The sequence below is a fragment of the Balaenoptera acutorostrata genome, chromosome X, assembly GCF_949987535.1.
Source record: "Balaenoptera acutorostrata chromosome X, mBalAcu1.1, whole genome shotgun sequence".
Taxonomy (NCBI): Eukaryota; Metazoa; Chordata; class Mammalia; order Artiodactyla; family Balaenopteridae; genus Balaenoptera; species Balaenoptera acutorostrata.
In genome coordinates this window covers 11110148-11124689 of record NC_080085.1, presented here as the reverse complement: position 1 = coordinate 11124689, position 14542 = coordinate 11110148, and the positions used below count along the sequence as shown (strand labels likewise).

At 46.7% G+C, this 14542-nt stretch overlaps 2 protein-coding genes across 6 annotated transcripts in view; one reads left to right on the top strand and one right to left on the bottom strand.

The window, feature by feature from the left end:
* The window catches only part of GPM6B (glycoprotein M6B), a 152504-nt gene that overhangs the window by 126273 nt on the left and 11689 nt on the right, over window positions 1-14542 (top strand). The window lies entirely within an intron of this gene.
* The window catches only part of OFD1 (OFD1 centriole and centriolar satellite protein), a 98895-nt gene continuing 88483 nt past the window's right edge, over window positions 4131-14542 (bottom strand). Inside the window, exons 30-32 of the transcript XR_009006623.1 lie at window positions 13001-13100; window positions 10410-10495; window positions 4131-10012 (exon numbers count right to left, since the gene is read on the bottom strand). The gene's annotated coding sequence lies outside the window, so the exon portion shown is untranslated. The remainder of the gene's footprint in view (window positions 10013-10409; window positions 10496-13000; window positions 13101-14542) is intronic.

Below are 14542 nucleotides of genomic sequence, written 5' to 3'. Positions count from 1 at the left end.
ACTCAGTTCCTCAAAGACTGTGGGACTGGGAGCCTCAGTTCCTCACTAGCTGTTGGCCCAAGACCTCCCTTGATTCCTTGCCATGTGGGCTTTCCCATATCTCCCTCATGACATGGCAGCTGGCTTCATCAGAGAGCACTAGTGAGCAGGTAAGAGTGTGCCAGCAAGGGAGAAGAGAGAATGCTAGGAAGACAGAAGTCAGTCTTTTGAAACCTAATCGGGGAAGCTAGTCAGTAAGTTCAGCCCACACTCAGGGGGAGGGAATTACACAAGGGTATGAATATCAGGAGGGTGAGGATCATCGGGGGTGTCTTAGAAGGCTGCCTGCCACAAGCTGTATTAACATTTCAAAAAGGAAATGCATCATGTGCCTCCTTAGAGCACTGTCTTCTCTCCTTAATGACAGTAGCCCCCTCACTTTCCTGTCACCAAGCGGGGGGCGCCCACAGGTTCTGTAGCTACAGGATACGTCCCCCCGGCCCAGCCCAGCCAGGTTGATATGGCTCCTGCCTTGTGCTGCCAATTCTTAGTTTCCAAAGGGGACTCGTAACCTTTTAACATTACTAGCATCTTTGGTAAAAATCAAACTTAAGAAGCAGATCTTAAAAAGAAAAGGAAAAAAAAGAAAAAAGAAAAAGAAGCAGGTCTTTTTTTTTTTTTTTTTAACTTTTTTGAGGTGTAATTGGTATGCGTAAGCTGCGTATACTTAAAGTGGCCTATTTGATAAGTTTTGACATCTGTATGAGCCCATGAAACCAGCACCACAAGCAGGATGGTGACGTGTCCGTCAATCCCAAAGTTTCCCTGGGTCCCTTTATAAGCCCTCCCTCTCCAAGCAACCACTGATTTGCCTCCTGTCTCTCTGGGTTAGTTGACATTTTCTGGAATGGCCCTTGGGAAGATTCGTTCACGTATATTGTCTCATCTTTTCTCGCCAAGCCATTCCCATAAAATGTTGTGTGACACTGACTGCTTCATAGCTCCAAGCTTCGTCTGCTTTTTCCCCTTCCTGCCTCCACTGAAAACGCCCTGCCCCCCTTGAATACAATTCAGAAAGACCCATTCTGCTACCACCTACAGTGGAAGAGTTTAGTTTGCACCCACTCCAGTCCAGCCTACACACTAGTGCCAGATTAGTCTCTTCAAAGCACACCTCAGATCATGTCACTCGCCTGCTCACAAAGCTTCCCTCTCTCCCCACTGCCTGCAAAATGAAGCACACGAGGCTTCAGGTTGGCTCAGAGGCCTCCCCACAGGAGGGGCCCACCTGCCTCTCCAGCTTCTCTCCTGATGCTGTCCTGGTCCCCTTGATAAACTTGGCCACGCCCTCAGCTCTCCCCACGTGCCCCTCACCACATCGGTCCTGTTCTCCTTCGCTCATGCTTGTCAGCGTGTCCTAACCATGGGATCCTTCTGTTCTTTAAGGCCTGTCTACACCACTGCCACCCACACACCGTTTCCTAAGCTCCCCACGCTAAGCCAAGGAGATCTGTCCCTACCTCACTCCCCATGTCCCTAAGTCAACTCTCTCTTTATTCTACTGTAGTGATCTCTGATGTGTTTGTGCCCCTCACCCCAATCCAAAGTGTCAAGGCCGGGAGGGCAAACCAAACCCCTGCAGCCCCCAGCACAGTGCCTTCCTTGCACATAGCAGCAATTCAATAGACACTCAACTGAATCCAGTGGAATCCAGCAGCGCATAGACACTGTCGCCCAGATGGTCAAGGAGGTTGAGTGCTGCTAAAGCTTAATACTGCAGGGAGGTCTCAGATTTCCTGAACACCCTACAGATCTTTGTGCTCTTAAAATCTCTGCCGTTTGGATTTAGAGCTAGCTTCCCCTACTCGCCATCCGTTTCCCTGGTTCTTTGCTCCCCACTTAACTCGGCTCATAGCGCACACACACGGTCTTTAGGAAAACTAAAGCCAGTTCCCACAAAAGGCGAAGGAAGAGACTAACGAGTGTCTTTTTCTTGACTTTATTCTCACCATGTGAACATAACTTTCCTTTTACATAATTGCTTATTTTCTACTGCCCAAGCCATATTGCAAACGTGAGAGGCTCATCTATTTTAAGATTTTCACAACGTGCCACAAAAGTGAAAATTTCTGATTTTATAGATTTTAGGACAAGCTTTTAGAAGGATCTCCCGAAAAGCAATTCTCTTTATATCATTAAAAATAGTTTCAGCGTTCTTGGCATTATGTAGTTAGATTTTTATGTCGGTGACTCTAGGAAGGTCAAGGGAGAACGGAGAAGCAACCTATCTATCATTTAAGTGATTCCTCAGTTAGGTCTTTAACAGGAAGCCCCCCCCTGTCCACTGACGTCATGATACCTTCTTTTTTTTTTTAAGTCTTTATTAAATTTGTTACAATATTACATCTGTTTTATGTTTCGGTTTTTTGGCCATGAGGCACGTGGGATCTTAGCTCCCCGACCAAGGATCGAACCCGCACCCCCTGCATTGGAAGGTGAAGTCTTAACCACTGGACCACCGGGGAAGTCCCCATGATACCTTCTTAATGGGGTATACCAGTGGTTTACAGACTTTGGGTTGTTAAGTCCCTTTACCCTCTTAAAAATAATTGAAGACCCCAAAGAGCTTTTGCTCCTGTGGGTTATATCTCTAAATCTTTTTTGTATTAGAAATTAGAACTGAGAAATCTATTTACTTAAGTAATAATGTTTTCATCATAGCAGTTTTAAAAGTTGTGTAATTTATTTTTTATATTTTATCTATTAATATTTGATCTCAGAAATAGACTATATGTTATCCTTTAAAAAAATAATGAACTTATTTGTTTAAAATGACAATAATAAACCCATGACATGTTAACATAAATAATGTTTAGGAAAGATAACCCTTTTCCCAAACAAAGTAAAACTTGAGTGAGAAGAGTAGTACTCTTGTACATTTTTACAAATCTCCTTAATATCTGGCTTAATATATTAGACTTACATCTGGATCCTTACATCTGCCTCTACACTCATTCAGAGGCATACCAGAGCACAAAGAAAAGTTCATGTGCGATTGAGTTACGAGCTGAACTAGCACCTTGTTTTCTGGTGGACCGCCATTTTTTCTGTAAAGAATGACTAACAAGCTGTAGTTACTAAGACTTCCCTGGTGGCACAGTGGTTAATGGCCTTTTCATATATTTGTGGAGCTCTTCCTTGATAATACACCCAAATCCAACAAATGGTGGTTTCTTAAAGATTATTAATCATGTGGAATCTGAAGCTATATCAGTGAACTTCTTCTACTCTGTTCCATTAAAATCTGTTGCTCTACCTTGCACTTTGATTGGGTCTGTATTCGAGAACGATTTTGTAACATCCCACATTGGTCCTTTGGAAAATACTGGTTCTCTGGGTGGTGCAGATCTTCCAAGTATTGACACATTTCATTATACCATATCCCAAAAGTCACATTCATTAATAGCACCAACGATTTCATCAAGAAGTCTTTTAAGTACTGGGAATCTGAGACTTTCACTGTCGCAGGTGCAAGTTTTCCAAAACTGATTGACAACAGATACTATCACTTGTTTTCTTTGAAGTAACAAGCTCATTTACATCATTTTTGAGAAAATTTCTGCCAGATACCCAAGTCTCTGTGTGCGTGTATGTGTGTGTGTGTGTAATGTTTCAGGTACAGCATTATAATTCAACATCTGTATACACTGCGGAGTGATCACCACCACAAATCTAGTTATGGTCCATCACGAGACAGTTGACCCCCTTCACCCATTTCACCCAACCCCCAGCCCCCTTCCTCTCTGGTAACTACTAATATGTTCTCTGTATCTATGAGTTGTTTTCTGTTTTGTTTCGTTTTTTTAGATTCCACATGTGAGTGAAATCATATGGTATTTGTCTTTCTCCGCCTGACTTACCTCATTTACCACAATGCCCTCAAGGTCCATCCATGTTGTTGCAAGTGGCAAGATTTCGTTCTTTCTTATGGCTGAGTAGTATTCCATTGTGTGTGTGTGTGTGTGTGTGTGTGTGTGTGTGTGTATGTGTACACACATAAGATATATATCATATAATCTTTAAATTTTTTTCATTGTAGTTGATTTACAATGCTGTATTAGTTTCAGGTGTATAGCGAAGTGATTCAGTTATACATATACATGTATTCATTCTTTTTCAGATTCTTTTCCCATATAGGTCATTACAGAATATTGAGTAGAGTTCCCTGTACTATACAGTAGGTCCTTATTAGTTATCTATTTTATTTTATTTTATTTATTTTTAGCTGCATTGGGTCTTCGGTGCTGTGCGTGGGTTTTCTCTAGTTGCGGCAGGCGGGGGCTACTCTTCGTTGCGGTGCACGGGCTTCTCATTGCGGTGGCTTCTCTTGTTGTGGAGCACGGGCTCTAGGCATGTGGGCTTCAGTAGTTGTGGCACACGGACTCAGTAGTTGTGGCTCGCGGGCTCTAGAGCACAGGCTCAGTAGTTGTGGCGCACGGGCTTAGTTGCTCCGCGGCATGTGGGATCTTCCCGGACCAGGGCTCGAACCCATGTCTTACTTCACTTAGTATGATCATCTCTAGGTCCATCCATGTTGCTGCAGATGGCATTATTTCATTCTTTTTTGTGGCTGAGTAATATTCCATTGTATATATGTACCACACCTCCTTTTTCCATTCGTCTGTTGATGGACATTTAGGTGGCTTCCATGTCTTGGGTAACGTAAATAGTGCTTCAGTGGACACTGGGGTGCATGTATCTTTTCAAATTACAGTTTTCTCCAGATATATGCCTAGGAGTGGGATCGCTGCATCATATGGTAATTCTTATATCATCTTTATCCATTCATCCATCAGTGGGCACTTAGGTTGTTTCCATGTCTTGGCTATTACAAATAATGCTGCAGTGAACACAGAAGGTGCATATATCTTTTCAAATTAGTGTGGAGATTCCTCCAAAAATTAAGAGTAGAATTACCAGTATGACCAAAGCTGTTTTACTTCTGGGTGTTTATACGGAGAACATGAAAACTGTGTTTTCCATAATGGCTGTACCAATTTACATTCCCACCAACGGTACACAAGGGTTCCCTTTTCTCCACATCTTTAAAGCCAACACTTGTTATTTGTTGTCTTTTGGATAATAGCCATTCTGGCAGGTGCAAGGTGATATCTCATTGTGGTTTTGATTTACATTTCCCTGTTGATTAGTGATGTTGAGCATCTTTTCATATGCCTGTTGGCCATCTGTCTGTCTTCCCAAGTATTTTTTAAAATATTTTATTTATTTATTTGTTTGTTTTATTTGGTTGCACCGGGTCTTAGTTGTGGCAGGCGGGCTCCTTAGTTATGACATGCAAACTCTTAGTTGTGGCATGCAGGTGGGATCTAGTTCCTTGACCAGGGATCGAACCCCAGCCCCCTGCATTGGGAGCTCGGAGTCTTAACCACTGCACCACCAGGGACTTCCCAAGTCTTAATAACTACAGCTTGTTACTCGTTCTTTAAAGAAAAAATGGTGGTCCACCAAAAAACAAGGTGCTAGTTCAGCTCGTAACTCAGTCGCACGTGAACTTTTTCGTTGTGCTCTGGTATGCAGCAGAAGTCCTGTATGTGTCCTTCTCTTTTCATTGCACAGAATCTTCAAAACGGGGGTTTAGATTTATTAAAGTTGATAATTTTTTACTGCATCGAGGACATTTTTAAGTGAAACTGTCCCTTTTGGTTTTTTTCCTATGAGTGTGTGGTGGTGAGCAATGCACTGCTGATTAATACACTTTGGTGCCACTGCCTGATTCGCACTAAGCCATCCGCAGTTTTACTGTGCAAACGTCAACACAGTGAAAAAAGTCAATATCGTCTAGTGCTATTATAAAGACAGTTTTGGCCTCCCAGACCTCCCGAATGAGTCTCAGGGTCTCCCAGGGCTGCACAGACCCCTCTTGGAGAGCCCCTCTTTTCTGCCCCTGTGCTTCAGCGACCGGCCGATGGACCTGCAGAATAGGGTCCCCTGGGAGCAGGGGAGAAATGCAGAGGCACAGTCTCCTGCCCAGACCTGCCTAAACAGAATCTGCATTTTAACGGGATCTCCAGGGAATTTATATGCACATGAAAGTTGGAGAACCAGTGCTCTTGAAGGGGGAGCTGCAAACTTTTCCTGTAAAAGGCCAGATGGTAAATATCTGGCAACTACTCAACTCTGCCTTTGCAGCTTGAAAATAGCCACACACAGTACACAAAGGAATGAGTTCGGCTGTGTTCCAGTAAAACTTTATTTATGGACACAGAAATTTGAATTCCATATACTTGTGTCACGAAGTATTATTATTCTTCGAGTTTTGGTTTTTTAAAAAATCATTTCGAAATATAAAAAAGCGCTCTGTGTTCGCAGGCCACATGGAGAGCTGAGTCTGGCCCATGGGCCACAGTTGGCTGACGCCTGCACTAGAACACTTGTTCTCCAGCTTGAAGTCACCTGGGGAGCTTTTTCTTTAAGGAAAACCACTGGTTCTTGAGTCCCACCCCAAGAAATTCTGATTCATTGGTCTGGAGTGAAGTGTGGACATCAGGGCTTTCCAGGGCACTCCAGATAATGCTATTGGGCAGCAAAACTTGAGAACTTCTGCTCTGTAGTAGTTTGTAAGCAAAGTAAGGTTTATTTTAAGCTCTTTTTTTTTTTTTTTTTTTAATTGTAGCATTTGGCAGTCACACTGGTGTCTCAGACCGGGATTGTACACGATAGCCTGAGAGCGAGGTTTCTCATCGTTCTTTGTGTCGCTGTGCTGTTTGTGGTGTTTGGGGTGGGACCGTCCTGTACACTGCGGGATGTTTAGCAGCGCCCCTGGCTTCTACCCACTACCTGCCAGTAGCGCCCGCCCCGTTGCGATGACTTGAAATGTCTCCACACGCCCCCTGGAGGGCAAAATCGTCCCCAGTTGGAAACCAGCGATGTGAACATTGCAGAGCATATGCGTTTGTGCTGTCTCAAGAATTCTCTGCCTCCGCGCTGTTGACATTGGGGTTGTATAGCTGTTGAGGGGCTGTCCTGTGCCCGGTAGGATGCTGAGTGGCATCTCTGGACTCCACCCACCAGAGCCGGTAGCGCCCCCTCCGCCAGTCGTGACAACCCAAAATATCTCCAGACGTTGCTTGATGTCCCCTGGGGGGGCACCGTCGCCCCCTGTTGAGAACCGCTGCTTGAGCCAACTCCGAGTCAGGGGGGCCTTGGTCCCCTGACATCCGCTTTTATGTCTCTTAAGTAAGGATTCTCTCTGCCTCCGTTTTCCTGCTGGTTGTTTGGAAGTTGCAAACGTTGATTACTTCTTCTCTTTTTGAATTTGGTGGATCGTTAGGAATCAGTAAAGCAGCAAGGAAGGCCATGCGTAGAGGGCTGTGTGTGTGTGTGTGTGTGTGTGAGAGAGAGAGAGAGAGAGAGAGAGAGAGAGAGAGAGAGGGAGAGATTCATTCCCTGGGGAAGAATCTGAGCCCTTGTTGCTGCCGGTCGCCCTTCTGAGCCAGCATTAAAGCTGCAGCCAGGATCACAGACAACTTGGGGCAAATCACCGGGCCGTTATGAACTCACAGCCATGGCAACAGCCATCCGCAAGCCCGAGGACAAAACATGTTTTATTCTGTTGTTCTGCACAGAAGGTTCTAGTGATGCCAGAGACAAAATGGCCATTGAGAGGAAGAGGCGTCGAGGCCTGTTTTTTCTCCCTACTGTGTGGTTTATATTTAAACTATCTTATTAGGCTAACGCACACTGGAGTTTTAGTGCAAATCAAAACCGAAAATTCTCCTTAGCCTCAGAGACCGGCCAAATGAAGGCTGAAGACTTTATTAACCTAACAGAGTTGCTGGGGGGTGGCGGGAGGCAGCGCTGGTGAGAGGTACTGAGAATATTAGTAAAATGTGCTAGAAGGCCTAGCGGTGATTTTTTTTTTTTTCCCCCACAAGTAGTTCGCAGGCATCCAAAAAATGCTTTCCTTGCGTTTTCTGGTTTATGTTCACCAACGTTGTCATCGCTGGTTTGAAGCTCGGGAAAGCTCAGTCTGTGGATTTATAGGCATATCCAAGAAAAGCATCGATCTTCCGTAGCTGGCATAGCATTTCACAGCGTGGCGCTCTGCTGATACTCGGCACCACCTCTCTCTTTAAAAACATCAGCCTGGCCTGTGACTTCTCATGCTGGGGACAGCCCGAAGCACAGATCCAGGACCTTTGTCTGGATGGGGCTGGGGTGTGATAGGTCTGCGGTAAGGCACTAAAGCATCTTTGATGTGAAAAATTGGAGGTTAACAGTGCTTTCTTGGCTCAGAAAAAACACTCTAGTTGCACTCTTTTCAAGATGGCTGAACAGCTTGGAACATTGTGTTTTTCTTCGTTGCGGCCCCTGGAACTTGCCGTTTGATTTGCCAGTGGCTGGAGTTACGGCCAAGCCCAGCAGGCCACCTCTCCAGGAGAAAACACCAAACACACCTGGCACAAAAGCAGGCGCTTCAAAGGGACTCAGGATGGTGCACCTGGGACTGGTGCCTGGCCTGGGCTTCTCAAACTTTCACGCACACAACTGCGGGCTTGTTCAGATGCAGATTCTGACTTGGTTGGTCTGGGGTGGGGTCCAAGATTCCGCATTTCCCCCAAGCTCCCTGCTGAACCTCAGAGGCAGCTTGTCCAAGGACCACACTTGGCAAAGCAAAGGCTTTAAAGTACTTGCAGCTGCTAAATGGTCCCCTCATGTCTTTCCTTGACCTCTGAAAGTGTTCACTGCGGTCCAGAAGCTGACAGCATCCAGCATCAGCTCTTCTGAGCTACAGACCCACATATCCGATCGCCTACCGGAAGCGCCCCCCTTAAGATGGCATCCGGTCACCTCAAACTCAGCATGTCTAAAACTGAACTCAACATCTTTGTCCTCAAAGCCTAGCCCTCCTGGGTCAAGCCCAGCTCAGGGAACAACACAACATCCATCAGGTTCCATGTGCAGTAATGGAGGAGTCATCCTTGGTACTCACCAGCCATCCCCAACCCCTCCTTTGAGTCCAGACCAAGTTGTGCCCACTTGACATCTCAAACCTCCCTCAGACCCATCCCTCTCTTCCACTTCCGCTGCTTTTGCCCTGGTCCAAGCGCCTGCCCTCTTTAGCCTGAACCGCCGCAGCAAGCTCCTCCCCATCTCCACGGCCACTTTGTTCCTGTCACATCCGCCAGGAGGATCTTCTACAACCCCAGTCTGTTCCCTGGGGTTAAAAATGTTCAGTGGCTTCACATGATGCTGCGGATAAAGTCCAGAATCCTTCAGGAGGCCTGGAAAGCCCTCAGTGCTTCTAGCTCCAATAGACCCTCTCCTGCCTTCCTTGCCCCACCCTCACCGTGTACTCTCTCTGTTCTGGCATCTTCTATGCCCGGGAAAGCGCCCTGCTCTTTTCCGCCATAGAGCTTTTGTTCGCACTGTTCCTGTTTCCCGGAACACCCTCCGTAACCCAGCCCTCTCTCCTTTCACCTAATCAGCTCCAATCCATCCTTCAGATCTAAGCTGCGGAGGCTGTTCCTGGTCACTGCCCAGAAGCCTAAGTAAGTCCTCATGGTTTCCTCTCCTAGCACTTCTGAGCCCAAAACCACTTGGACAGTGTCTGTTTCCCCCACAGGATATAAACTCCATTAGCGTGTAGACCATGCCTGTCGTAGCTCGCCATCGAGTCCCCAGCGTCCAGCCCAGTACCTGGGGCCTCAGAGACACCTCGGTGAGCATTGAATGTTCACTAATGGAATGAAATGGAATGAGTGGGTGAATGGACAGCTGCGCCCTCCCTCCCAGCGCTCTCATCCTCACCCGTATCTGTTACCCTGCTTAACTGACAGCTTCCATTCAGTCAGGCCTTTAAGAGACCCCAGTACCCAAGGTGATGATAATAGCACGATTATGGGGCAGAGCTTGCCTTGTTCAGATGCGAGCTGAGCTGCACCTTCGGGGCACCCGTGCTAGCTGCTGCTTCGAAGTGCGTTACAGGTCACTTCATGTTGATTCGTTGGTTCTGTTGAGAATTTAATAATTGACTCATTAGCCATGGGTGCTCCTTCACAGCCTGATGTCTAATACCTGGAAGACCATTGTTTCATAGGTTTTGTTCAGTTCGGTTGTGGTTTCAGGCCAGGAGGATAAATTAGGTCCCTGATACGCCATCTGGGCCAGAAGCCAGGAATCGTTTCATGGCATTAGGTGTTTATTGTCGCACAGTTTGGCTGGTAAAGACATCAGGCGGGGCCGCCACAGTGAAGGGCTGGCATGATTCTTTAGGACAGTGGTTCTCAGATTGGAGCCTACGTGAGAAGCACCCGAAAGCACAGATGACCGGCTCTGTCCCCACCTCCCAGCCCCTGATTTTCTGATTCAGTTGTTCTAGGGTGGGACCCAAGAATCTGCATTTTTACCGTGTTCATAGGCGACGCTGATGCTCCCGGTCCTGGGGCCACACTCTGAACGTCAGCGCTTCCAGATAGGGGTCTGCAAACTTCTTCTGTAAGCAGTAAATGTTTCGGGCTTTGTAAGCCACGTGCCCTGTCACAGCTACCCAACTCTGCCATCGTAGAGCAGAAATAGCCATAGGCGATTTGTAAATGACGGGGCTGTGAGCTGTGTTCCAATAAAACTTTATTTACAAAAATGCAGGCTATAGTTTGTGACCCCTGGTTTGGCGGAACTTGGAGTGTTGACTGTGCTGTGGGTAGTACAGCGGGTGATTTCTGTTCCCTCTCAGAGCAAAGGGGAAGTCAGTAATTCTAGCACACGCCAGTCCCTTGATATAGTATGATGGTTGCTGTATTCAGGATGATATGGTAGGCAAGGCAATGTCTGCCTTTCTGGGCTGTATTTCTGTCTAACACTGTGAAATAGCACACTACTACCGTGGCCATATAAAGTAGTAAGAACCCCTCCTGCCTCCTCCCACATAAGTACACCCAGGACTGGCTCCGTAGTTCGTAGGCCCAGCGCAAGAATGGAAGTGCGGATACCCTTGTTGAGGAATTATTAAGCATGTCCAGGTGGCAATATCGGGAGTATTATACTAAGCACAGGGCCCCATGGGGCTGTGCAGGTGGTACTCCTGTGAGGCCAGCCTGCACACACCGTCAGCCTCCCCCACCACCTCTGCCACACACATACCTGCACGTTTTTCGGGTCGGAAATGCTGTTAATGTGAGGATCCTAACAGTACTGATATCATATTTTAGAAACATATTTGGGTTTTTCTTGCTAACTTTTTGCAGCACTTTTGGTTCCTCTGGGTTGTGTGTGTGGCATACGACCAAATCGCCCAGTGTTCAAAGTTTTGTTACACGCTGTGGGGAGAGATGGCTTCTAGACTGACATAGAAGGTACGGTGGGGAGTGATCCGTTTACAGATGCTTGGATATCCGCCACACATGCAATTTTAGCCGTGTGGGTAACTGGTCAACCGTGCTAGACTAAGCTCTGCCTCCAGCTGTATTAGTTCCTATAAATTTTTCCCAGCTTATATTTCACAAGCTTCTTTCTGCTCACGGTGGCCAGCAGGGTCCGTAAGAGTTTTATCTGTGCATGTGGGCTGACGATGACCAATACGGTGACTTCTGTTCTACAGGAGCCAGAGTTCTATGTTCGCAAATAAAATCATCCGCTGAAAACCTAAGAGCGTGGGCTTCTGCTGAGAGAGTATGATTCACTGAAGTGGTCCCCCAAATTCTCGAGTCCTTGGTTTCCCCTGCTGTTCTAAAACTAGACCCACAGCATGGGGTATACGGAGTCTACGAGAGATACACTGGAGGGAAACTTTAGCCTTGATCTAGTGGTGAATTTGGGACTGAACAGCATCATTCTTCTAAGCCCACTTGTCTTTCTGAGCCAGGGAACAGCTGTGATATTTCCTTTGAAAGAAGCAGAATGCTCTAACCCTTTGGATGAAAGACTGTTTTGAAGTGGCAGCTGGGGATTTGGAAGGAGGAGTTCTATTGTTAAAGGGCAAGTGCGTTACGCTGTGACACCTAGCCCTAACTCCAGATGATGAGAAAGGATGTGGGCTTATTATCAGATTTTATCAGATTATATACCACTGTCCCCATGTCAGCTGTTTACGTATTCTGCATCCTAGGTTCTTCTGTAGAAAGCCTTTCCGGACCCCCTCTCCAATTTGAATTATATTTCCTCCTGTCCTTCCATCTCTCTCTTTTCCCCCACCCACCATCCACTGGCTCTCCAGCAGCCTCTGTCTTGGCGCTCATCACGCTGTGCTACAGAAATTCTGTTACTCGTCTGCCTGCAGCATTAAACTGATCTCCTTGAAGGCAGAGGAGGCGTTTTATTTTATGTTTGTATTCCCAGTGCCAAGCACAGTGCTTATGAGCACCCTGTGCATCTTCACAAAGTCCTGCGTGAATGAAACCTAAAGTAAAACTCAGAACCTAGCTCATGTCACAGAAAGGCGAATTTGTGGCAAGTCAAAATTGATCTTCCACAGCGGTGTTCTGTAGTGATGGAATGTCCTGTATCTGTTCGGTCCAACATGGTCACCACCAGCCCGCGCGGCTGCTGAGCATGTGAAATGTGGCTTATGCGATGGAGGAACTGAAGTTTTGATTTTATTTTGAATAATTTAAATAGCCACGTGTGCCTCATGGTCGCCATATTGGACAGCACAGTCTCAAGGCCACACTTCTCTATCCAGTAAGGACCCGATATAACTTTGTAACTAGGGAAGCAGGCGTCCATCTTGTTCCTAACTTCATCATGGAGGCTGAGAATGGGGGAGGTGGGGAATGACACAACACAAGAGAAAAGAGGTCTATTTTCTCTCTTATATAATGGAATACATCGAGGCCAGGGATTTTAGTTCCTCTCGGTTTGGGAGCCTGGAGAGCATTTGGACTTTTAGTTGCATTCCTCTCGCCTCACCTCAGCCCCTAGAAGGTCACAGGACAAAATAAGATTGACCTCCGTCATCCTCGTTCACAAATCTCAAGTGTCCAAAGCTCTTTAAGGTACTGACCTGCTAGTGAACTTGAACTGTATTGTGTGCTGGGTCCCATCTGAGGCAGTTTCATCAGTCCATTTCAGGGAGGTTGGTCTTCATGAAAACAGCTGGTCACCTTTTGAAATGAAAGGAAGCACACTTTCTTATGAGGGCCCGACCTTTTTATTTTCCAATGAACTGAAGAGAGATCGGGTAGTGAGTGTATAGTCACCGCTTGGGGTAGGTTTAAGCAAATGCTAGTTTAGAATGGGACGCTCATCAAAATGGCAAAGCCTAGCTCGTGTTTCTCGCTGTGGTAGTCATTCCCTGTCTACTGTAAAGACCGTTGGGGTGAAAGACATTTAGCCGCCTTAATGTGCTTGCCCTGAAGTCATGAACTGCTCTGGATTGCTGTTAAACATCGTAATGCTTTCAGAGTTCGATTTCCCCGACAAGCCATTTACTTTAAGGGTCTGGATAATGTAAACAGGGATGGGAGGTCATGAGAGGTACTGACATTATCCCGAGGCCAGCACTGCTCTACTGAAACGTAAATGTCTCCGAACTGAAAATGTCACCTGACTGCCCCCGGGGAGGTCTTTACGGACATCTCAAGTCAAAGTTGATTTTAAAAATGAATCAAAGTCTTATTCCTCTCCAAGATTGAAGCGTGAACTGTGGCTCTCTCCTTCATTTCACTTCATGGATGCTCATTTTGTCTTTTTTTCCCCCCCCCCCTCCTCTGTTCCTTTTCCCTCTTCAAGTACCTAAATGTCACCCACCAGTTGGGGGTTCTTTCTTGCTCTGAACGTTTGTGTTGGAGGGCGGCAGGTGGAAGCCGAGGAGGGGGTGGGGGTGGGGGGCTGTGATTAAATTGCTTGTGCTGCCTGGCCCAGGGGAACATTTTTATCTAAAAGTTGAGCTAATTTCTGATATTGACATGAATGAAACTTGAGTGGACCCACTTGAGCGGATCTGGGTGACTTGGTACTTTCTAGGGACCAACATGCCCACCACCTTTCCAAAATGATTCCCTTGATATTTTTCCGACCACAGCAATAGTGTAATTACTGCATTTGACTCTTCTGGCTGCCCAGGAGGTCAAAGGCTCGGGGATAAGCCATTGGCTGCTGCAGAAACAGAGAAATAGGTTCCCGAAACCCCAGAAGGCTGAGGTTGGGGGGAACTTGATGGTCTCTTTTCTTCATAGAACCGCAGCCTCACTGCAGGTCTTTTGACATTGCGAGTGGGATGACCGCTGCTCGTTGTCACTTGAGCAGGGGGCCCCTAACCCTGACCCCGGGTCCATCAAGAACTTGTAGAATTGTGCCTTACTCCCTATTTGTCAGTTGGCTGCTCTGCCACTCACCCCGAGCAAGTTAAGCTACACATTTCCTCTTGGAGCCCCCGAGTCCTCACCCACCGAATGGGAGATGACCACAGCTCCCCCTCTGGTCCTTGGGACGTTGAGCTATTATCCATAGAGCATGCGCGGGAAGATGGACGAGTCGAGTCTTCTCTGTTAACGTGTGGCCTTCACGAAGGCGGAAGGCGGCTTGCCCTTAACAGCGGCGTTTT